At 44.8% G+C, this 25262-nt stretch overlaps 1 protein-coding gene and 1 long non-coding RNA gene across 6 annotated transcripts in view; both read right to left on the bottom strand.

Moving 5' to 3' along the window:
• Positions 1-3978, bottom strand: part of WDFY3 (WD repeat and FYVE domain containing 3) — a 187035-nt gene extending 183057 nt beyond the window's left edge. For 3 of the 4 annotated variants that reach the window (XM_030023894.2, XM_030023903.2, XM_030023921.2), the window contains exon 1: positions 3606-3978. The gene's annotated coding sequence lies outside the window, so the exon portion shown is untranslated. The remainder of the gene's footprint in view (positions 1-3605) is intronic. The other variant, XM_030023931.2, reaches the window with a different exon arrangement.
• A 2688-nt stretch (positions 3979-6666) lies between these two features.
• LOC115345438 lies at positions 6667-23128 on the bottom strand. 2 transcript variants are annotated; one of them, XR_005933457.1, is made up of 5 exons: positions 22841-23128; positions 13848-14042; positions 10872-11187; positions 9728-9922; positions 6667-8703 (listed from the first exon to the last, which is right to left on the bottom strand). It is a non-coding gene; the product is annotated as an uncharacterized LOC115345438 (long non-coding RNA). The 2 variants fall into 2 exon arrangements; XR_003924829.2 differs by lacking the exon at positions 6667-8703 and having other exon boundaries at positions 9716-9922.
• Between the last annotated feature and the right edge of the window lie 2134 nt (positions 23129-25262).

Below are 25262 nucleotides of genomic sequence, written 5' to 3'. Positions count from 1 at the left end.
AAGCAGCAAGCTGTTCCAGGAGACATGACAATCTTACGTCAGTGTGCCTCAGTCCCTTCAACACTGAAGGGTACATGAAGGCTTACAGTTATAACTCAAGTTGTAGGTCCCTCGGGACACATAAGTAACATAAAAAAGTATTTTTAAAAACAATCAGAGTTGCCAATAACTCAAAGAAACTAATAGTGTAAGTATTTGTCACAACTTGGGCATTTAAAATGCTGTACTATTGCAATTAGCAACACCAACACCAACAAAAAAAGAGAATCATGGAGGAAACTGGTGAAGTTAAAAGCTTCAGTATTAAAACCATGAAGAAATCATTTGTTTTCCCCCTACACACATACCCAAAAATTGTACTATGGACCACCAAAAGATTCTATTTCCCATTTCAAAATGCAAGTTTCATTCCAGTAACTATCATAAGAATAGACTTCCACAGCTCTAATTATCAGAAAGGCAAGCACTAGGGGGTAAATTGTGACTAAGATGCATGGTTTCTTACAGGATACCATATATGCCGTCTCCAAAATCTGTTTATTTTGGACAAATGATACAAGATTTCCTTACAGCAGGAAGTGCTGCAAGTCAAAGGCCACTGCTGAAACAGTATTTCCACTATTTCACAATAGGAACTTAAAATAACTTACAAACATGAACGAAACTGCTAATCAACATCAGCAGATTTGTCCTTCAGCAATCTAACCATCAGAGGGGGAACTACTGGCCTTTCTTTACCATCTTCAGCTTAGCACATCTTCAGGAACCCAAGCAAATCCCAACCCAACACTACAAAACAGTCAACATTAACATTTGGGAAGTGAAACACCATGTTCCAACACAAAAGTTTCCAAACAATCTCAAGACAGTCCTGAGCATTTCAAAGGGTAAGCAGAACATCTGCCCACACTCACCCCATACTCTGCACGTGAAGCATCCCAGAAGTTTTCTGTATGCTAAAAAATCCAACTGAACACTTGCAGAAAACTATGAAATAGTTAAAGTAAGACTGGCAAATGTGAAACACGTTGCTGAATTCCTCTAACAGCAACAGACACCAGTACATCCTGAAGACCTGCTCACCTTGTACACTTCTTCTGGCAGTTTAGCTCCAGTAAACCAGAGCTAAATACCAAGGTTTTCATACCCACCCAGATGACTGTTAGCATACTTTCTCAGCCAATTCATGTGGCAAGACGCAACAAGGTAATGTAGCCTTCTGAACGAAATTTGTTATTTCCAGGTTGAAAATGTCAAGAATTATAATAATTTTGTTACTTAGCATCTTACTGTTTTGAAAGAAAGAAATGAGATTTCCTTTCCCATAGTACTGATACCACACAATATTATCATGTAGCTGATCTTGATGCACCGAACTGCAAATAAACAATCAACTGGACATACTAACCCTTACTTAAACCTTAATATAGAAATGGTGTAATACATTTTTAAATGGGTGGTGAAGATACTAAAAATCACAGCAGCATTGTGCTTAACTTGCTTCAATTTGAATCAAATAGATGATCAGCTGGCTAAGAGCTGCAATATAATTGTAACCATATAACCCAAATTATAACCATATAACCCAAATTGTAACCATATAACCCATATAAGCCACCTAAAACTGCCCAGCAAATTGGAAAGCAAACACGTCCAGTTTCTAGCAAGCACATACCCAACTGAAGAATACCATTCACTGATCTCTAGTCTACCACGACTGATATTCGAGGCATTCTTCTACCCAAAACATGTTCGTATCAATGGTGTTGAGTATTCCAGAGCTGGCTCCAATTTTTCCAGTACCCAGTGCACTCTACTTCATAAACATGCCTGCCTATAACCTAAAAGCATAGATGCCTGCCTGCACCCTAAACCATAGAGAAGGATTTGGTTGACTTACTGCAATTGACCAATTCACATAGCAGTAAGTTTCACATCTGCAAATGAAGCAAGTCTACCAACACTGCATAGGACAGGCGAAATACTGCAGAAACACCACTTCAAGCAAACTGTGCAGTTTGTTCACACAGCCTACTTCAAGATACTGCTAGCTTGTCACCAAAATGTGCCAAAGATGCAATCAAGCTGGCTCTCTGCAGAAGCAGCCTGGATCCATGGGAGTCTGTGAGCTCAGGAACATCACACAGCTGTACAGTTGTAACTGGGCACAGGGGCATGCACAGGCACCAGGTAGCAACACAGCTCCGGTGCAGTTTATGGCTTAGCTGATAATTTCTGTTCACTACAACATGCAAAATTTACTTTTCTTGACAGGAAACCTACCATTTGTTTTCCACAGGAAAATTTCATGGTCCAATACCTGGACAAGCACAGACCTTGTCACAAACCTACGGTGCCAAATAAACAAAATTCAATCATTAAAATAAGGCCAGGACCTGCAAGCGTAGCTACACTGAAATCTTGGGAGTTACTCTAGTTAGCCAAGAAATTTCAGTTAGATTATTCATGAAACTACAGGTCAAAATACATAATTTAGTCCTCTGCACTATTTCTTTCATAAGTCTCTCATGCAGGCATAGGTAAGCACAGCTAGAAAGTATGGTCCTAATCTTTCAAGGTGAACATCACACAGGGTCTCAGCACCCAGCACTACTGACTGGCCTCTATGCAAACCTACTCATCTATGTGGATCGCCTTCCAGAACTGCAGGACAAAAACCACGTTGAAGACAAGCAACAGGTACCTCAGCACCTCCACAAATCCCCCCACACCATGCTCCGGACCGGACCCCCCGGGAGCCACAACTTCCCAGTCCCCGGGGACGCACCTGGGAGAAACCCACCAGGTACTTTAACTTGAATGTCCCTGCCGCACCACGGGGTTGATAGCTCGATGGCTGCCGCCAAAGTAACTAATTACGTAAAAAAATAAAAATAAAACTAAGGGGAAAAAAGCGACCCGCCTCCCCGCCTGCGAGCCGGGCGCACTCTCCGCGCTGGTCCGGGGCGGCGGGCGGCCCCCCCCCCCGCGGCCCGGCTCCCCGCCGGCCCTCCCGCTCACCCAAGGGCTGGGGCCGGCGGGGCCCCCACCCGGGGCCGGGGCTCCCGCGGGAAAGCCGCCCTCCCCGGCCACAACAAAGGCCGCCGGAGCGGCCCAGAGCCGCCGCAGCGCCCACGGGGCTCCGCCGTCTCCTCCGGGCTTCCCTCGCCCCCCCCCCCACCCCGCGACCACGCCAGGCCAGGGCCCCGGCACAGCCCCTGCCCGCCCCCCTCAATCCGCCGGGGCCGAGCCGCCCGCCCGCAGGCAGCCCTGCCCCGGGCGCCGCGACCAGAGAGCGGCCACTGAAACAAACATTAAAAAACCGAGGGGGAGGTCGCCCGCGCAGTGACAATGATCCATCACCCGAGGCACCTGCGCCGCCGCCCCCCCCCTCCTCCAACCCGGCGGAGGGAGGCGGCCGCCCGCACGGCATCCCCGGGGAGCGGGGCGGCCGCTGCGGCCTGCGGCCGGGCCGAGCCGAGCCAAGCGGGGCCGGCACTCCAGCAGGGACGGGGGCCGCAGCGGGTCTCCCCGCAGCACGGCCAGGCCCAGCGGCGGTGCAACAAAGCGCCGGGGAGCGGCGGGCAGGGCCGCCAGGCACTCACCGGGAGGCGGCGGGGGTCTCCGTCGGCGCCCCTGTGCCCAGCCCGACGGGCCGGGGAAGGGGCAGCGGGCGGTCTCTCTTCTCTCTCCGCTTCTTTCCGCGGGCACGGCTCGGCAGGGGGGGTTACGCGACGGGGTGGCCGCGGCCGGGCGGTGCGGGCCGGGCCGGGAGGGCGGCTCCCCCGCTGCGGCCCGGGCGGGCTCCGGCGGGAGGTGCCGCCGCCGCTGCAGCGTCCGGGCGCTGGGGTCGTTCCGGCCCCATCAAGGCCGGGCCGGGCCGAGGGGGCCGCGCGAGGCGGGGCGAAGGGAGTGGGGCCACTCTCCGCGGCGGCTGGTGGCCATCTTAAGTCCTCCTCCTCCTCCGCGGCGCCGAGTGCCCCCTCCCCGCCCGGCTGCCAGCGCTGCCTCCTCCCTCCGCTCCTCCTCCTCCCGGCTGGCTGCGGTCGCTGCCGCTCCCGCGGCCCGGCGAGGCCGCCTGAGGAGAGCCGGTCTGTAATGGCGGGCGGCGGGAGCAGCCCCTCAGGCACCGGCCCGCCGCCTCCTCCCCTCAGCGGGAAGGCAGAGCACCGAGGAGCTCCTCTCCTCACCCAGACCGGGTGGGCTCGACAGGCGCACAGACCCCCTTCTTAGTTCTGGGGCTTTTCACAATTATCTTACGTTTTAGAGCGGTGGGTTTCCCGGGCAGACGCTTGGTGAGTTTGGTTTCTCCCCGTTCTCTGACAGTAAATCCCGCTCTTCTAGCACTGAAAGCCGGTGTCCTCTCCCCCCTGTCCCTGCCACCGGCCCTGAGCAGCTGCCATGCTACCCAGCCTGCCGAGAGGAGAAGCTGTCCCAGCTAGGAGCCTGTGTGTGTAGGACGAGAGGAAGGAAATGCAGGTCAACGCAGGAGCAAAGAAGCCACCTTCGGGTTGGGATTGAGGTGCTTTCCCTTAGCTTTTCGTCAAGTGTACATCTAGAGAAAGTCCACTGGATATCCCTAGTATCGAGCACAAAAGTGGATCGTATGTGTGTGCTGGCCAACCAATTTCATCCATACGATCCAAATATTTAAACCCAGAAATAGTTACTCTTTTCCTAATTAAGCGAGAAGTTCAGTTAAATTGCCAATGGCCAAAGGACTCCTTTTTGTCAGAGGGACAAAGCACCGGTTTAGCCACGTGCTGGGCACACAGCACAGGGGGTCACTGCAAACCTGGGGCAAGCTTCATCCACCCAGAGACTCCTGGGGAACGGTGCAAAGGTGTGTCCACATGTGCGTGACCAGATACCCTTCTGCCTTTTTCCAGTCACTTATAAACTTACCTCCTTCAAGAACTCAGCTGCTAACAGCCATTCACCCTCTAGCACTTTTGTTTGGGGTATTTTTTCATTTACAAAATCCCTTCTGAAGTCTTCACTGAAAAGACTAAATAGCACTTTGGAAAATCTGGCTGCAGGGGTAAAAGCTGCAATAAAGAATGCACAAACCATCCAAGACCTTTGTGTTTCATGGGCAAATTATCACAAGCACCAGGAACCAGGACCATTGCCTCTTGCCTCTGCTAGGGGGTCTTATCAAATGAAGCAGTGTACTCTGCTGTACTTGAGGACAAATGGAGTAAATACCATTTATCCAGTCTTCCTTCTCTGGCCATTAGCATCAAATATGTAAATCCACTTACATGTTTTTACTGGCTGACGTACTGCTGTTCAGCTGGCAGTGGAAATCATCCTTTTCCCATTTAGGTGGAGGAGGCTTCTGCTTAAGACTCAGGGATGTCTGGAGTGAGCCTAACTCTAATTCAGCTGGTAAGGAGCACTCACTGAAGACAAAAGTGTAACTCCAAACAAATCCTACTTCTCCCAACTCAAAAACAAAATAAGCAAGGGCAAGTTTATAACCTCCTTGCCTACACAATACAACACTGTCTTTACTTGTTAAAGGCGTCTTCAGACACCCCTAAATTCACTATATTAACAGGACCAAGATTTAGCCCAACTCAGAACAGCCCCAGCTACAGTTTGGGTTGGAATGGGGCCAACTGGCCCTTTGCAATACCTGTATTTTTTTCTGTGCAGTATAATCAGTGAAGACTAGGCACCAAGAGAGAAATCATGCACAGTATGTCAGCCATAGTTCTATCATAGCAACTGTAATACATGATCAGTGACAGAAGCTCTTAGATAGTTGGTATTCTTATGTCCCTGGAAAAAACATAAATTTTATGCCATATGCATCTTGTTTTGTCCTTCCTAACTAAATGCCTACTTTTCCTCAATTTTTGGACACAGAGTGTATTAACAACCTCTTCCCCAACCCCTTTCTCTCTACCCAACTGCTCTTTGCAGCCTCCTCTTCCCACATCGTATGTGAACAGAAGTAACTATCGCTGTCTGCTACAGAAAAAAAATACGGTTGTCTACAGCTAAGGCCAAGGGAAAACGAGGAGGGTCAAAACATGAAACTAGGTATTTGCTTTCAGGGGATGCCTTTTGAGGGCACTCACCATGTTTTATATACATCATGGAGTAATGTATACACAGAAGGAAAAGTGTGTGTGTTGAGTTACATTCTATCACATAGAGACTGAAATAATTTGCCCCTGGAGTGAAGGCTAAGCTCGAAGTCGGTGGAGAATGTGCGCTACAAAACAATCAAGGTCTGTATCTGAGTCCATTCAAAGCTACCATGCATGTTTCTTTGCACATTTAAATTTTTACAGGTGCCTTCTCCTCAGTTAGTAAGCCATGCCAGTCTAGAAGCAAAAATGCGATGCACGCTACTAGGCAGAATTTGGCCCCGTTTGGTATGTTTTTATTCTGGACTGCAGCAAGGGGAAGCACCAATTTCATCAGCGTGTTCCTACAGTTATTTCACTTACTGTGCAAGATGCAGTCTGTGAATGGTACGTAGCAGTTACACTTCACAAAACAAACAAATCTTCTCTCTGTAATTTATGTGTAGGAGGGTACTCGCATCTTTCATATGTAAAGGATTAAAAAGATCTATCTTAGCCAGCTCTACTGAGTGAGAATCAAAGCTTACAGAGACGGTGCTGTTCCTAATTCTTTATTGGTAGAGGTAAACTTAGTGAGAAATCACAAAAATCCTCCAGGATGGCAGTGGGAGTTGCACAGACAGCTGTATACCAGATACAAGTTTTGCTGCGTGCCAAGTTATATTGCTTTTTTCTTCTTGCGCAGTTAATACTCATTGCATTCCTATTTGTAGTCCCCATGTTTTGGTCAGTTGTCACAGTTCCAAAATAAATAATGGCTGTAAGAATCCATACTGAGTGACACCAGACACACTTTTTACCTTCTCAACATCTCCTCTCCTCTTGCAAAGCTCATCACAGGTACCTGCTCATCTTTCTCAGAGAAGGTGCTAGTTAGTAATTACAGTGCTATAGTTAGACAAAAGACAGTATTTACAGTTAGTTTTTCTTCCACTTTTCAAAGCAACTGTGCACAAGGGATTGCATCAATCATTAAAAACTGTGGAGATATATTTCAAATTCTTTGCCTCCTTTATTAGAAGGTAAAACCAACACAACTGGCTTTCAGTGGTGCAATGCCGCTCAGCTTTCAGGTGCATTTATTTCATATGTCTTGGGCAGTATAGCTACATCTGTCCTGATTGCATGTATTAGCTAATACCAAAGTACAGGCAAATCCAGAACTGGAAAGAGATTGCTACAAGAAAGTGAAAGAAAATTGAGGGAATTTTAGCCTTTTTTAAATTAGAATATTTTGAACAGAAGAAAACAGCACTGTTTTCCAAATTTATGCAGCCTAACATTTTCATCATACAAGATTCTTACGACTTCCTTTGAGAAGTGCTCTCCCCTCCTTCCTTCCTGCTTGTTTATAGATAAATTTTGGTATTAAATAAGAGGAAGGGTGGAGTTGTGAAGGGTCTAGTGTCCCTGTCCTGTGACACTCATATTGAATTTGGCTTAAATCTGAAAAATTAAAAAAATAAAAATCCCTTGTCACATATGTTCTTCAGAAAAATAATGGGCTGCTTGTCAGAAGTTAATAAATTAAACAATCCACAAATAGTCTACCGCTGAGTTCATAGCATTTGTAAAGCATTAACAGAGTCACCACAGCAGAAACACCAGCAACCTGATGGAGTAACAGTCAAAGAAAGCAGCAGCCAGGGCTACTCCTCCTCCACCCTCTGGGGCCCAGCAATCCAGCCCCATTTTGGATAAATAGCTTTCTTCTGCTGCCTGTTGATGTTAGTCACATAGTTCAAGTAAACAAACATTTGCATCCCAGTGCTGCAGATTCAGAGTTCAAAGGTGGATTATTTATGAGTAGTTTGTTACAGCTGAACATAATGTGTTTTGTTTTTTTTTTCTTCTATGACAAAACCACTGATAAAGCAGACTTGAATTTATAAGCAAGAACATGAGGATGAGGGGAAGAAGCAGGGTGGAGAACGGTGTGACAACAGAATCCCTGGCCCACAAAGCTTTAGGCCACATCTGTAACTGTAAAAGAAACCATAGCCTGCAAAGTTAAGTTCTCAAAATCCCTGCCCTGCCTTGGATTATTTGTGCAGAACAGAGTTCTTGCTACAGAGGTTACAAGCCTAGTTGCACATAACTAGTCATACATAACTGGTGTACAATGAAATATTATTTCAAGATTCAAAGAATAAAGAGTTGATAGAAAAGAACACATGCAAAACTTGCTTGTAAACAAAAATAACATGGTGCATGCCTGTACGTGGGAAAGAGCGGTTAGTTAAACATAAAATCAAAAAACCCTGCATGCTACTTAATAAATATGGAAAATTTAGAGCTCGGAGCCATGTTCGCTGGATCTAAATTTTTACGTGCCTGTATGCTAATGATTCTTATGGACTCTTAAGGCCTGCACAGGCAAAAGGCAAACCACAATTTCAAGGGCCTGGATCGCATCCAGGCCACCTGAATGTGACTCTACACGTCCAGTGAGAGTGGGAAGAAGAGCAGGTGGCGACAGAGAGGGCGCAGGTCCGTTGAGGTCTTTGTGCCTTACGCAGCCTCAAAGCCTGATGATCCCAGGAGTGAATCGAGAGGATGAGATCACACTCGGAGTGAGGGAAAATGCTGCCATCTGGTGCCTCTGAAGAAATTTTTTAAAAAGTAAGAAAAGAGGGTTATCTTGGTGATATGCTTGACTTGCAGTGGTGTCAATGCTGCCGGTTCAGTACTAGAGACCTCTGGTTGTCTTTTTGTTCAAAGGTGTTACCGTTCTGCATGGCATACGGAAGACTACCTTGTGAAGGCATATGTTGAATCTCAAAATAGTCTGAAAAAGTGCATTTTACAGTGGTTTGCCCAGAAGAGAAATATCTTTAAGTATTAACATAGCCTTTAAGACAGATGATTTTAGGAAAGATGGTTTTAAACAAAGTCCCTTAGGTCAGAGCATAACATACACCTTGTTTATTTTGATGAAGTTATACATATTCACACCAAAAGACTGCAAAATGCTCTTCTATCACAAATCCTATATGTACATATTTTATTACTGTGTATTAGAAGAAACTTGAAATCTGTACAGTACATCTGAAAAAGAACCAAGAAGCTGCTCTTTGCTATCAGGTTTTGTGAAAAAGTTTGACAGAACAAGGATTCAATGCGTTTCTTTTGCAGAACTGGCTTTGACCTTGACAGTCACTGCACAACCTTTAATGCCCACTATTTTATCCTATGATCATTGCAGATTATCCTTGGTCAGTACACATCAGAAGCCTCAGAGGATGCAGGTCAAGACACTAAACACTGCTTATTTTTATGATTTGCCTTTTACTGCAGCCTGTTTCGGATTGTTGATACAGCCTCAGAGGATGTGCAAAACATGTACTGAGACACTCCGTGGTGTTAGAATGAGGGAGTGTTATTTTTGTCTAAGATATTTTAATTTTTACAGGCTTTCACAGAAAGCCATAATGGTAGCTTGGAGAGATTGAAATGACTGGTCAAATAAAACCCCATACATTGCTCTATTTTAGATGTAGCGGTAATAAAGATAGCTCTATCTGTGAAATTAAATTTGTTTGTCCCTTGACTGAGGCATAGGAAAAATCCAAGGTGCACAGGTCAGCTTCCCACTGGAAGAAAACTGAGTGAAGTGGGTTAGATACGTTATTTATTTTTAAACACATCATTTTTGGAACAAAGTGGTCACAGAACCTCAGGCATGCAATCCACTCTCGCAGATAAATGAAATCCCACACCACCATCGATTTCCTGGGAAGATACTCTAATCCAAGAAAAGCTTCAAGCTCATGGAATAATCCAAGGACCAGAGAGTCTTCCAAAGGGTTTCTTGTACAACTCTGCAGAGCAAAGAGAAGGAACATGTTTACAAGCAAAGAAAAGGTATTTGTAAAGCTATAACTAAAAGGGCTTTCTCGTAACTGCCTTAACATGTACTTTCCCGCTACAACTAAAGTGTCTGATTTATTAAGATGCAAATTCAGCGCTAACTTTCTCTCTTCCAGTGAGCGACTGATGCAACCAAACAAAACTTTTGCCACCGCGGGTTTCTGTTATGCATATCTGCAGACAACCTGAGTCTGTCATGGCACAGACTTCAGTAAATACAGAAAATTGTGAGACCACATAAATTTAGAACACCCTCATTTCTTAAATCACTAGGGGACTGCTTTTATTCCAGCTTTCAAAGAGCAGACAGGTAATTAACAAGGAACATGTTAATTAAAAATATTTATTATTAATTACTGTTTATTATTATTTACCATGCCCTTTGAAAACAACATGCCAGGTTAACCCTTTGGCTAAATTACTAAAGTTCTGTGGAAAAAAGGAAGTTACTAGATTAGCAATATGAAGCTTGATGTCACTTCAGAAAGGCTGTTTCAAAAACTTCCTGTCTCTACGGTAAGGTACTTCTTCCATTTAATTCCTAGCCTTAATGTATTTACAACCACTTTATACACATTTGCTCCTAAAAACCCTACATTTTCATTCAAAATGGAACTAGATCCTCCTATGACTAATGTCGCACTGGAAGAACTTAGGAGTCCCTTCCTCTTCAATATCATTAGAATTGCGTGTGTGTACATGGAGGGAGTCTGGAGCTCTTAGATGTGTACGTAGCTTACTGTAGAGAAGGAGTAATCTCTTTGACAGTCCCTTGCCTGTGAACAAATCGGGCAACTTGAAGCCCTTCTTATATTATTAGCCATGTCATATAAAACTAGTTTTAAGAAACAACAAAAAATCTTGTCAGTGCCTGTGGCAGCCTTGTTAACAGCAACTTACATCATCAGTCTCCCTTCAAGTCACAGTCTGGGAAGGGCATTTCAATTCAAACATAAAAGCAGTGTGTCCTCTATCTCAAAGTAGAATAATTGTGTCACATCAGCTAGGTGATCCAAAGAGATTTCTCATTAGCCAAACTATTGACTATTCCACAAGTAGATGATGAGAATTTTCTGTACTAGATGGCCAGGTAACTAAGGGCTGCTTCTGAGCAAGCCATGTGAAACATGACTGGAAAGAGCCCATGCTTTGTCAGTAGGCTTAAACCCAGTATACAGGGTCCACATCTCCACTGGATCATTCTTTAGGAGTCTGCCTATTGAGAAAAGTGGAAAAAACAGCAGGTTAAAATAAGCATGACATCCAGTGTCCAAAGAACTGAAATTGTAGTAGAGATAAGCTACAGCCTTGGTATATTTGTGTGGACTCAAGGATAACAAAACACAGTTCATGCTATCTATAATCAGAAGTTACCTGGTGCTTTTCAAATGGCTAGATGTGTTAGTCTCTGGGCCCACGTTACCACAATACCATGCAATTTCCTCAGAACCCCAAATAGTTTCCCAGAATATTCTAGCTATTGGTCTACAATCGTCGCTCAGTGTACTCATGCATTGCAAAACCTCCATTGCAGGGTTAAGAAATAGATTTAATGTGTCTTAGCTTTTCATTGATTCATGCAGACTGGTACTGATAATTATCTGTCAGCAACATTGTACATAGCATACGGTACTTAAAACATGTAAAAATGACACTTCACCTTGAGTCACAAAAGGAAAGAAGAAAGTCCTGGTTTTGTATGGTTTCATCGTTTTGGCCAACCAGCTTTTGCAAAAAAGGTTTTTTAATAGGCAAAACGAATGCTTAACCAAAACTTCTGGAAGAAGCCATGTATGAATGTCCCATGGCAAAACTACAACCAACTCAGTACTTGGGTGTCAGCTTCCTTATGCTCTTTATTTAATTTTTTCATGCATAAATACTGCCTAAAAGAATGGGTTCTTCTCTCAACACCCAATTGCTACTATCAGATGTAAAATGTAGGCTTCTGAAAATGAACTGAAGCCCCAGCTGCAAAGTCTATAAATGTACCTCCTGAGGCAAGAGAAGTGGTTGCGGCTTGATGTAATGCACTGTCGTGGTTTAATCCCAGCTGGCAGCTAAGCCCCACGCAGCCACTCACTCTCCCCCCCCAGTGGGATGGGGGAGAGAATCGGAAAAAGTGAGAAAACTCATGGGTTGAGATAAAGACAGTTTAAGAGGTAAAGAAAAAGCTGTGCGTGCAAGCAAAGCAAACCAAGGAATTCATTCATTACTTCCCATCGGCAGGCAGGTGTTCAGCCATCTCCAGGAAAGCATGGTTCCCATCAGCATAACAGTTGCTTGGGAAGACAAACACCCTAACTCTGAACATCCCCCCCCCCTTTCTTCTTCCCTCAGCTTTATATGCTGAGTATGACATCATACGGTAGGGAATATCCCTTTGGTCAGTTGGGGTCAGCTGTCCCAGCTGTGTCCCCTCCCAACTTCTTGTGCACACTGGTGGGGCAGTGTGAGGAGCAGAAAAGGCCTTGACTCTGTGTAAGCACTGCTTAGCAATAATGAAAATATCCCTGAATTATCAACACTATTTCCAGCACAAATCCAAAACATAGCCCCATACTAGCTGCCATGAAGAAAATTAAGTCTATCCCAGCCAAAACCAGCATATCCAATTCTGAAGTTCAAGCCAGCCACACAGGTCAGTCAGACAGGACGGGGTTTGGACACTACCTTGCCAGATGTATATTCATCCCAACGATATTTGTAGCTAGTGTGGATATTTTATTGCTAATGGATAACATGTCTGAAAATAAGACTTGGGTATAAAAGGCAGCAGTTTCCCTGCATGATTTTAAGCTTACTTCTCCTTTTTCCTTAAATCAACTGATCAAGAAACACACAAACTACCTTGCATATTTATTTTAATCCTCTCATCTCTTCCCCTGCCTCCTTCTCCTCCATCATGTGATCATCTCTTCCTCAAAACACCAGATAGTTTTGTACATTGTCAGCAGTAAGAAAACAAGTGCAGGACTCTCTGGAATTTGACGGGCCTCTGACAGAAGACATTCCTGAGTGTTATTACACACTTGCTGTGACTGCATGTGCCACCCTCCCCTCTCGAAACATCCAAAGAAGGCTTCTGGAAAACAATCCCTTCCCACAAACTCCTCCTGCTGGTGTTCCCTCATTTGGAGTGCAAATCTTTCCTCTCAACCAATTAGCTGTCTCTCCCCATCATTTCCTCTTGTTCCCTCTGAAGAGATAAACTGCAAACCCTGCAACTGATTTTATTTCCACTTTCAGGCACTGATCAGAAAGGCATGGGGATATACTCTTGTCATCAGCAGAAAATGCTGACTATCACAACTGAGCAAAGAGAGGACAGTTTCTGCAAAATCTGTGTTCTGGGAACTGGGAAGTGGCCAACAGAGCTTGAAAAATCTCATTTAGCTGGCTAATAGGAATATTCACTACATGTGTCTAAAACATTACATTTTCCAGCAGATGCTACAGGAAGTAAATCAAGGTAAAGGAGTGATATCTATAAGGAAAATAATGAATGTCATATTCAATAGCTTCTAAATGTTACAGAGATGGACCAGTGCAGACAACACTTCAGCTGTTCCTTCTCCATGTCACCTAATGAAAGATCATGCAAGGAGATTTTTCTTCCCCATTTAAAGGAAAGCCACAAACCACCTTTTTAGGAGAAGAGGACTGTCCTTAGCTTAGCTCTTCTTGTCAAAGCCAAAGAAGTAAGAGGTAATGCTTACAGACACAGTTGCTGCGGTAATTCTATTCTCCAGCTTCTTCAAGAGGTGCCAATCTTTTGGCCACCCAAAGCCTCAGTTATCCCTCATAAGGAGGTCTTTGATCTAGCTTTTTCTATGATTTGTGACACAATATTGAATTATTACCAAAATGACTCACCTTTGGGCAGAGGTAAAGACTGCAGGAGAAAACATGCTGGACTTCAGCTTCTGTGATACAGACTCACCAGTTACAGATGCTTATCTTCTCATTCCCCTCACCCAGGAATCACAGCTGGTTCTTAAACATACCTATTACAAGTTTGAGGAAAAGACTCCCATGAAGTGGTCTTTGGTTCAGATTCTAGTAGAACAACTAGTGAAAAGGAAAAATGAAGCAAATTTAAAAAAATATCAGGGCTAAAGCATAGAACATCCTGAGTTCACAGCACAATTCATACCAAGAACTGAATTTGTGGTAGACTGGCAGTATTGAATTAATTTAGGGGACTTAAACATTTATAAATGATGCAACCTTAAATAGGAAATATTAATTGGGGAAAAAAAAATCAATATAATTTTAAGTTACAGGATTTGTTTTTTCTTCCATGACTGTCTAAAGACTGGGGGAAGACAAGACAAAACAAAAAACTCAAATTACGTTGGCTCACATGCCTCCTAATACTCTGAGAAAGGAATCACATTTCTGTGACAATTTTCCAGTAGTAAAATAGCTTTTAAATTCAAGGTGAGATTGCTTTGTCAACGGGACTTGATGGTATAGTTGTACCTGCTGTAGGGGATTGTATTACTTGACCTACAAATGCTATTCTATTCCTGTTTCTCTGTCACACAAACCACCCATCAGATTTACCTAAAATTGAAAGGTTACTCAATCTCCCTATCCAGAAATAATGTTGATATTTTTTGCATGAGTGTAAGCTGTAGCTTGCACTGTGATGATAAACTCCTTCCTGAGACACCCAAGGAAGATCTCTACCATGTAGGAGTTTCCATCACCATTCCTAGAGGTTTATTGAGCAATTCACATGCTTCCCACGTACCACATTTCCACCATCTGCAGCTTTCACGTGGTTTCCAGATGTCCTATTGCCACTAGCAGCCCTTTGTAAAGCAGCCGCCAGAGCAGGGCTTTCTCACTGTTTCCAGGGCAATGCCAACATGGCCACATTGTAGCCCCAGCACACCAAAACACCACGTCCAGCCTAGGCAGCATCTCGGCACCTTCTCACCTCCAGCCAGAAGGCTAAACTCAGGCCAGACTCATCTTGCTTTAATTGCACAAAGCTGCTTAGTTTCTGATTTAGAGTCACACCCTGCTTTTCTGCCTTTTGCCAGTCCATTTGGCACATTTGGCCTTTCCCAGTACCCCACCCGGAATTTCAGAGCTGACTCTGCCCTGTCCCCCCGGCAGCAGCAGGCAATAGCACACACCGCACCTGGAGAGACGTTTTCCCTCATTGCCCTCCTGCAGGTGCTATAGGGGTGGGATTGCACTGTTGCTGCACATGCGTGCCAGCTTATGTTTTTTTCTGCAGGGGAGCAGTGATTTGGAGCAAGAGGAATTGTGTCTAACAGGTTGCAGAGGGGATTTTTTGGAGGTAGGTTGCGAGGGGAGAGAGCTGCTTGAAAGAACCAGGTGCAGGGAAGGGCACAGAGCTTTATTTTTTTTTTTTGGGGGGGGGGGGGGGGGGGGGGGGTGGATGTTTTATAAGTTGAGGAAAAAAATGGAGGTGGCCTGAAGAGTATCATTTGTGTGCTTGAATAGGTCCAACTGGGCTTTCAGCCCAGAAAGGCTGTGTGCTCCTTCCAAGGGCCAGACACAGCACGCTGGTACATGTGAGCAGGGGATCAGGGGGAACAGAGATCAGGGGAACAGATCTCTGATTCGGCTATTTTGCACAACTGCTTTCATTTTGGCTCATCTCAACCCATATAGAAAAACCTTCATCTGCTTCTTCCGTCACCCCCTTCCCAAAAGATACAAACTGCTATTTTTTTGGCTCAATGAGCAGGTGAGAAGCAGAAGTGGCCAATTCAGAAAGATGGTCTGCCCAAAATTGTAGGAGATATTTGCATGCTATTGTGAAAAAGATGTGGCACCTGGATATGTTACTTTATTTTCAAGTTGTTGCACCTAGAGGAGTCATAATGTAGAAATTTACTTGATGTTTTAAATTGCTACTTCCAGGAAAGTATCATCTTTCCCTCAGGTTTGGGGTTTTGGTCTGTGAATACAGCTAATTTAGGCATTACACTTCCGTCTCTCAACTCTGTGGGTGTTGGATCAGGTGCTCGTGGCTCTGTGGGAACACCAGGTGGGTGCACTCTGCAAGGCCACCCTCTGTGCCGTGGGCTGCAGGCTTGCCTTCAGGGCAGCTGGAACCTGAGAGTGGCAACTCCAGCACCTAACATTCTAAAAAAAGATAAAGCCATTTTCAAGCTACTGGCTCCACTTTGAGGCCTTTTTCTTGTTTGGTTGTTTTTTTTACAAAGCCTTGCAGAGGAGGTGCCTGGCATGGTCTGTTTGACAACTGAACAGGTGAATCCTGCAGCAGGGCTGCAGGTTGCAGACAGTTTGCAAGGGGGGGAGCTGACTGTGTGTAGGAGGAGGGAATTGGTATCTGTTCTGAAGCTGCAAGTAGCTTCTGGAGGCAGCTACACAACCAAACTCCCTCCTCTCCTCTCTTCTACTTGAAAAATCAGGCAGCCTTCAAAAAAACTAGCCGGGGTTTTGTGGAATGAAGGGCCATACTCTAAAGACATTGGGAGGAGGTATAGCATCTAGCTTGGTCCTTTCAGTCAGACAAAAGGAGATAGGTTTCATTTGAACTACCAAAATATATCCTAATTTGGTAGTCCCAGGCAAAAGTACTGTTTTTCAAAATATTGCATTCAGCTGTTAGTCTCTCAGGATCCATGTGAATGCATTTCATTTCTAAGTTTCTCCTTAACTTGTCTCTCAAAAGTAGGGATTGCTGTAGGGATTTTTGCTTTAGTGTTTTGTGTGTTTGTTTTTAAATACAAATAATAAAAAACCCCACAGACAGATATCTTTACAGCCTATCTGAAAAGGCATACAAGTATAAAATAACCTATTTACTAATTGTTAGATAGAGAACAAGGATTAATGCTGATAAGGTTGAATTATAATGCATTTCCAAAAAAACCAGTTACTGAAACAAGAATGTGAGAACCAGGCATAAGCAACGGAGAACTTGCACAGCTTTTATAAAAATAAGTTGCTATATTAATCCTCTGTAAAACAATAGTTTAGTCCTTCTCCACTCTAAAGTATACTAGAACTACAGTCTGAGCAAATGTAATATTATTAACCCAACTGTATTCTCACTTAGGTCAAGTTTAATCAAGACTTGTCTTAATTCAAACAGTAATATCGCATCCCTGATAAAGAGCAAGTTAAACCTCCCCTTGCATCGAACACCATCACGTTCCCAAGAGTTTCAGTGTTAGCTCAAGTTAATTATGTTTAAATTATTTCCTGGTGTACTGATGTAAAGATCATCATCTGACCCCTTACAACAAGAGCAGCGAATTAAAGCTTTCTGCCACTTACAGCAAGCCTGCCTTATCATTGCACCCTCATGGTAGAGTTTGCCTGCCTTAAATTTTAATGCTGAAGAGATACATTGTTTAAAAAAAAATTATTGCTTAGTTATATTGTTTGGCTTCCTACCTCTTAAAATTCTTCCAGGAAGGTTTTCAAAGTCCTCACCTTTCAAATACCTTTGTCTTGCAATGGCATGAAAACAAAAAATTGCTGCAGCCTTCCTTTATGCTTTTGCTCATGGCTTACCACACTGAACTTACAAGCTACTGCAAGTCCTCAACCTTTTAAATCTAGAAAACACATTAGCTGTTGTTCATGCTTTCACCACTATGTTGGTGATTTGCAATCACCGCTTCCTCAAACTTACTAGTGTAACAGCAAGCTTAAAGGCAGTAGCAAAGGGGGTCAGCTGGTTTTCCTCACTGCCTTGATGGACGTTAAGTGCAGGCTGGGTCTCCAGTGAGCTGTCATACTTGGCTATCACAGACACAACTGAACATAAATGTTCACCTGTGGAAGTTTTCAAGCATAGGAGTGTGTAAATTGGAAGAAATTTCTAGCTACAGCACAGTTAAAGACAGAGAGCTTCCAAGTGAGGCAATTAAGAAAAAACCTGGCATTTCTTGGGCACCATTCCTTTTTGTTTGTTTTTAAATGAGCCCTTCAAAAAGGGAAGGGGCAGGAGTGGAACAGACTGAACAAAATTGCTCTCAATTTAATCTTACAAGGGAGTTTTCAAAGTTTTTAGCCTAGGAGCATCCATATTATTAGGCAATTGGGACTTCTTCCACATACTGGGATTATACAGATGCTCCAGCCACAAAACCAAACCAAACAACCATGAAGCAGAAGAATTTGTGTGAAGTTAGTGTTATTGAGCCACTGTGGATAAATCATCCTTGTGTTAAAGACATGCCTAATCTCTGCACAAATTAAAAAGCAACCATGAAGTACAGAAGGGGACCTTGTCTGATTCTGACAAATGCTCTCTTCTGAACTTTTGCGGTATGCGAGTTTCTACAGACTGTAAAAAACTAACTTAAAAAAAGCATTCAAAGCTTTCTAGAGATTTACAATTTGTGATCTGGTGGCTAGGAATGATGCCACCTGCAGCAGACAGGCCATTCTGTTGTCCTGCTGCACACGGATCTTCGCAGAAAAAAAGCTCATAAGCAGCAGAAGTCTACAAGCTATTTTTTTTCTATCTTACAGCCTCTGTTCAAAAGGGGTGGTATTACATTTGCTGTATATCAGATGAGATAAATATGATAACTTCAATGCTGACAAATTATTTAGAAGAACATAGAAGACATATACCATGTTGTTTTCTAGCCAAAGCTTCGGAGGACATTGTCCTTGGTTTGAAGTAAGGTCAAATACACCAACCCATACAGACTAGCACTCTTTTTGATGCCACCCTAGCAGAACCAGGGTTATCTACCAAATCTTACAGTGACTTATTAGATTAGCAAAGATCCTTTTGGTGTAATGGTTAGTGCAGTGGAGGCTTGTGTCCCCACTCAGTGACATTCTTGGCCTTAAGACCTGTTAGGAATGTCAGTCTCTGGGCTTCTTTTATAGCTATGCCTTCTGTTTCTCTTGGGATAGGAAGTGTTTGTAAACATGTATTTTTGCAACATGAAATTACTTTGGTTGCATAATGACTATAATTTGTCAGTTTACAACAGAGGAAGCTAAGGACATATTTACATTCTGCTTTTGAAAGTACATCTGGCATTAGAAGAGGTGAGGATGCTGCAAGGTAAAGGAAAAGCTTCCCCTCGCCTTTGTTCACTTTGCCAAGTGGCCTCCCTGGTTTTTGTTTGAGGCTGAAATTAGCTAGCTTGGGACTGGTTTGGAAACATGTCTTTGCTGGAGACAAGAGGGTCATTCAAGTGTGGGAAAAGCTATTTAATAACAAGGCATTAGATTGCTTTGAGCCTAAATTGAAAACCTAAATTTTTCCTTTCTATTTACTAGGTGTATTTAGTCTCGAAGTACTACTGATTGCATGGGGGCAATTTGGTCACTTTGCTCAAGTGTATGGGTGTAAAAGCTCTTAGGAGAAAATCCATCAAGGTAAACCGAAGGCTTTCAGATCAACATGACGTGTTTTGATTAAGCCAATTCCAGTTAATGTGAAAGCTAGAGTTAGCAGCCTTTGCTGCATGTTTGGGAAGCCGTATTCTTGAAATACATTTGAAGTTACTTTTGCTCAGACAAACAGAAAGGTTATGGGGGATTTAAAAACCCAAATCCAGATTTGTGCACTGCAGGATTTCTGCTCGGCTGCTAACTAACCCTGAAGGTTTTCAAAAACGTAAATGCCTACGCACTTTCCAATTAAAGCTCCCCATGTTCACCAACTTCTGCTTCTGGGACTACTCAAAACACGTGTCTCCTCCAGCCTGAGGATTAGCCTGCAGATCCACACTCATCCTGAACACACCAAGCCTGCATACGGAGCCTTCCACATCCCCTCCTCTGGAGGTGCTTGGCATGCAGCATCTGCCAATGCCAACTTTTTCCAGGAAGGAGCAGGAAGACATGTTTGCTCCCCAGCACAGAAATGGCACTGGGAAATGGGACCGAGAACTGCAGCTTTGGAGGTGAATGCCTTGCCCTTTAGGATAACTAAACATGCATTTTCCTCCTCAGACAATCTCCACATCAAAGATTTCTGCTACAAAGAGCCACTGTGGGAGATAAGGAGGGTCTCATTCCTGACATAGCACAGAGATGCTCTCAAACCCAGCAAGGAGACTGAACCCTGAGCTGGGCAACTACTCTTCCACTGCTGTATGCTACAGTAGACATGGAGGGGTGATGGCTGCACCCCTGCACCTCTCCTGGGCGTGGGGGGAATGATGGTTCTTGCTTGGCTCTCAAGAGAGAAGAATATGTACTCTCTCTTCAGCAGCAGGTACCTCACTATAAATCACTGTCGTGGTCGAGACGGACAAACGACAAGTACGCATTCTTATAGTACAAGCAAAGAATGGGTTCCTGGAGTGGTAGGGCATTTGTGTCTGCACGCGCCCCTTCACGCTCTTTCTGCTGTTTCCCGGCTGGAGGGGTTGACTGTTAGCATGAAATTTAGATTTACATTGCTTTGCAAAGTGTCCCAGCTTTCCGCACTTAAGACATGTAGCTGCTCCCATGGCCACCTGCTCGGCTCCTCCTTTTCTATTTTTAGCGGGACAGTTAGCCTTGACATGTCCAGCCTGCCCGCAGCAGTAACATTTCTGATTAGACATACGCATTACAGACATAGCTGTAGCTAATGCAGACATTTTGTGTTCAACAGAGCCCACCTTCCCGCAAGCCGTAATCATAGCTTCTAGGGTTGGATCCCCAGGGAGCATCTCAATCACCTTTTGACAATCTGTGTTAGCATTGTCACGGGCTAACTGTTTTACCAGCATTTCTCGTATATTTGCATCAAATACCTGCCGCTCTATAGCCCCCATCAATTTCTCTACAAACTACAGAAACAGCTCTTTAGTCCCCTGTTTAATCATGGTATATCTTGCCTTAGGCTCTGCCAGCTCCGCCGTTCGGAGCAAAGCTTCTACACCAATAGTCTTTACTTGCTCCAATACAAGTGGATGCCATTGAGCCTGATGTTGAGGATTATTAAATTGACCAGTCCCGGTCAGAACATCAGCTCTGTTACCATAACATGGATCGGTTTGTGAAAGCTGCAAATTGTGTACTGCTTGCGCCTCGGCTCTCTGAGTCCAGATACTACGAAAAACAGCACATTGCACAGGTTGGAAAATAATTTGAGCAATTTGAGCAATATCATAAGGTGTCATTTCTTCCATAGTTAATAGGCGTATTAATTGCATAACTGCGGGGGAGTTGGGACCATATTGCGCAGTTGCCTTTTGTAAGTCCTGTATAACTTTCCACGAATATGGTCTATGTTCATCCATTGTTCCTTGTCCTGGATCACCCCTTGCCACGGAGAAAGCCATCGCCCCAGTCCCCCTTAAATTCGTTTCACCGGAGTTGCCTGCTGTTACAGGAACGTTAATTTGCTCGGACAGGTCCCAATTTCCTTCTCGCAGAGCTCGAGCTTTCACCTGCTGCCAGAATTTCAGGGGGTTGTGGGGACTGACAGTAATTCGAGCCGGCGGGAGGACCCAGGGCTGTCCTCGGCAACGCGAGCCGCCCTGCAATTGTCCCTCCTTCGGTGTTCCCGCAGACACCCCAGGGTCAGGATCCCCCATATCATTGTCCATGGGATCATCCCAATCCTCTGATGTTTCGGCTGGCAGAGGGGGGTACAGGCATGAGGTCCCCTGTTCCCCTCCCCGCGCCCGTGGGGGGCTATTCATCCCTTCTCGATCCTCTGAATCAGGCGGCACGGGGGGGGCGGACGGGTTAACCGGCGCCTCCGCCGTTTCAGCGGAGCATACGTCACTACCAGGAAGGAAGTCCCGGGGCCGCTTATAAGTTCTATCTTTAATAGTCTGAGGATGTCCTGAGGGCTGCTCATCATCAGAGTCATCAACGAAAGGGTTCTTTCGTCGGCCCCGTGGCTTTGGCTGCCCTGCGCGCTTGCCAGAGGACTGGGCAACAGATCCCACGTCCTCTGTGGGAGAGGACTGCCCTCCCCCCGCGATGGAGACGTCTGGCTCCTTCATCCTATCCCTTTGTTCTCTAATGTCTTTGACGGTTTCAAGGAGCAGGTACCACGTCATCAGGAGGCTGGCTGCCTCCTTAGACCCTCGGGACGCACTGTCAAACAGCTTGTCCCCGAGTCCTTGCCACACAGGCACACTAAATGCAGTCACTGTGTCTGCTTTATATCCGTGTTGCTTGCCCCATAAGAGCATTTTCCGCAACATCAACTCTTCTACTTTAAGTCCTCTCTTTTGCAAAATTACTTTCCACATATTTACAATTCCGGCGTCCTCTTTACTGAGGGTCCCGCCCATGTTCCCGGCAGCTCACCTGTTTATCTGCAGGTGTCAAGTACCGGTCCGCACTAGCAGCTCTTCCCGCCGCTCTCAAGCTATGCCGGGCTCCGTCTCCACTGCTCTCCTCGCAGCCACAAGCATAATTTACAGCATCACGTCGGGGTCACCAACTGTCGTGGTCAAGACGGACAAACGACAAGTACGCATTCTTATAGTACAAGCAAAGAAGGGGTTTTTTATTATTACAAGCCAGCAAATTTATACCTATTCTACTTGTTACCTTGTACTTATGTCTGTCCCTTATTGGTCAGAAAGTTGTCAGAAGTTGTTTTTCTCACCCCTCATTGGGTGGCTTTTTTCAGGTTCCTTATCACAACTGCAAACAGTCACCACATTCCTTAAACTTAGTTTCCCAGTCATTCTTCTCCTCCTTTCTTGTTCGCTCACGGGAACACTGCAATCTTGTCAAGGTCAATATCCTCCCCAGGCCCCTCGGTCCAGCCAAGGTCCTCCACAAATCACGGTAGCAAAAGACACGGTATTCTGACCAGAAATTTAAGGGTCTCTAGGATGTAGATAGAGTTTTCTGCAGCTGGCTTTGCCAGCACCCCCCATTCTCAAATGCCTAATTCTTACAAACATTTCAAAAATTACCTGATGCCAAGATTATCCTGAAGTCCTCGAATACATTGGATATCCAGCCTTCTAGCTCCAACGTGGTGTACCCCTGGTGAACCTGGGAGTCTGCTGAGATACAGCTTCACCCAGTAAAACCTGTCCTTTCTGCCTGTGACCTGTGCCATGGCTGGCTGTCTTTTGCTATGCTTGCCAAGGAGAGCCCGTCGCAGGGCAGTCTTCTCCCCCAGTGAAGGCTGGTCTCCTGGGGAAGCAACCTGAGTGGAGATGGTGAACTTCAGCAGGGTTCATTTGCTTGGGTGTGTGCCTTCCAGCCCAGACAGTCTGCATATCTGCTGAAGCCAGCATGCTTGGTCAGCTCTTTTTATCTGCTCTGGTCTCCTCCATGTGATAACCATTCTTCAGCTTCCAGGTTCTCCTGTTTGTTTTGAGAAAAGGACTCAAGAAAACTGTACAAATGATGGCTCAAAGGAGTAGAGAAGATCCCATGACACAGAGGCTTACACGCCTGCCAGTAAATTGAATTCATTTTTCCCTCTGCTGTTGCTCAAACATCTGGCTTCAAGACTTTGAGCCTTAACAAAAAAATTGACATGTGGCTCACTTTGTTGATGTTTGCAGCTGTTCCACATCAGTTCTGGGAATAAAATTAATAACATGTAATTGAGCCAGCCAGAAGTTTTATAAAGCATTTCTTCTGACAAGAGAGGGTTAAACACACTCTTGGAAGTACAGTGAAAGACTCATCTTCAACCTGAGTTTCAGCTAGCTTCAAATGCCACCATACTCAATGTTTTGAAAACCTAGTCGTTAGAGTTCCTGAAGCAAGAGTTCCCTTCTAATCCCAAAAGACTGATGTGTTAGCATCTCCTCTCCCAGTAAAACACAGGTGATATAGGGAAGCTCCTCTTTTAAAGCACAGCAAGGTGCTTTTTGCTGCTCACATCAATGAAGTAAAAGCCAGTGGTCACCTAACGAACAGCAAACAGGCCTCAGGTGGAGACTATGCAATGCCAGGAGCTTTGTCTTCTGTGAAGGAGCTCAGCCTTGGATATTTATTCAACTCCAAATGTATTTATTTCCTCTGTCCAGAAAACAACTATTTCTTGAAAATAGATTTGGAAAACTGCCTCACAAAAAATAAATCACTATAAGCAACTGCTCAATAAAGCTACTTGCTGCTAGAGGGTTTATGAAAGAGTCACTTCACACACACAGCGTCTGTAGTACTCAGAGCAGGCTTGCTGATGAGCAGCAGTGCCTCCCACATTTAACCAAGGCACAAACTGGACACTCCAAAGGGCTTAAAACTATTAAAAACTTAAAAGTATTTCCCTTATGGAAAACCAAACTAGACATTGTCTCCCCTTACTAACCCCCACCTCCTGCTTGCACCCCTGCCACAGCCACACCATTCTGGTCTAGTCTTCCTGTCCAGTCTTGCAGGCAACCCTACATTCACTGCAGCTTACACCGCAAGCTACAGTTCTGTGAAGACATGACATGGGAAGCAGGGAAAGGATATCACATGCATCTGAGCACCACAGAAAAAGTGCAGTGCACTGCACGTTCTCCAGGACTTACAGCAGGGTTTGTGCCGCAGGCTTGCATGTCTGGAGGACAGTGGGCAGTTAAACGGGTAATTCTGGCCAGCAACATCCCCCTTCACCCATCTTTTTGCACCTCTTCCTTTGCTCAAGTAAGGCAGAAACCTCTTGGGCAACTACAAAAATGTAATGGGAAAAAATCTGGGTGAAACCTTGTTCTGTTCAGATCTCAGGGTTGAAAGGCAGCTATGCAAGGAGCAGGCTTTTCAAGGTCAACACACATAGTACCGACAGTGAAAATTGGCTGAGGGTCCTAGGGCTGGCAGTGGCTCCAGCACATGGTGTGCAGAACAGCATGAGGAAGAGAGATTGCAGTAGCAATAGAAACGTCAGTCCAAGGATACCTGCTAATGCACAGATTGTCTGCGTCACCTCTTTTCAGATCATGGAAACCGATCATAATGCTAGAAACTCCTGACTAGCTTTTAGTGGATTACTCTGCACTACAGAATTAGGGTTTCCAGAACACTGTCTGTTTTAACAGCATACCTTGTTGTCTTGGGTTTTTCCTGAAGCCCACACCCAGAAAAAATAAATGGTAGCAGGACATGCTGTTGCAAACTGGTTCAATCTTAACTGTTAACCCAAGGTAATAAATCAGTAAGAAAATGTGGAGTAAAACAAAATCACAAGTTATTCAGGGCTAACTTTGCAATGGGCAGCACTGAGCATCAGCCAGAGTACTTGTTCTTGTGCTCTGCAATTCGGCTGCACAGTCAGCTAGCTGACCATGTAGTCCTTGCTCCTGTTGGTATTAACAGGAGACTGGCTGGGATGACATGCCACAACTCTCCAGACTGTTACAGCTTCTCTATATTTAAGCTGGTTATATG

The sequence above is a fragment of the Aquila chrysaetos genome, chromosome 1, assembly GCF_900496995.4.
Source record: "Aquila chrysaetos chrysaetos chromosome 1, bAquChr1.4, whole genome shotgun sequence".
In the NCBI taxonomy this organism is placed as follows: Eukaryota; Metazoa; Chordata; class Aves; order Accipitriformes; family Accipitridae; genus Aquila; species Aquila chrysaetos.
This window is presented reverse-complemented; position numbering and strand designations above follow the sequence as displayed.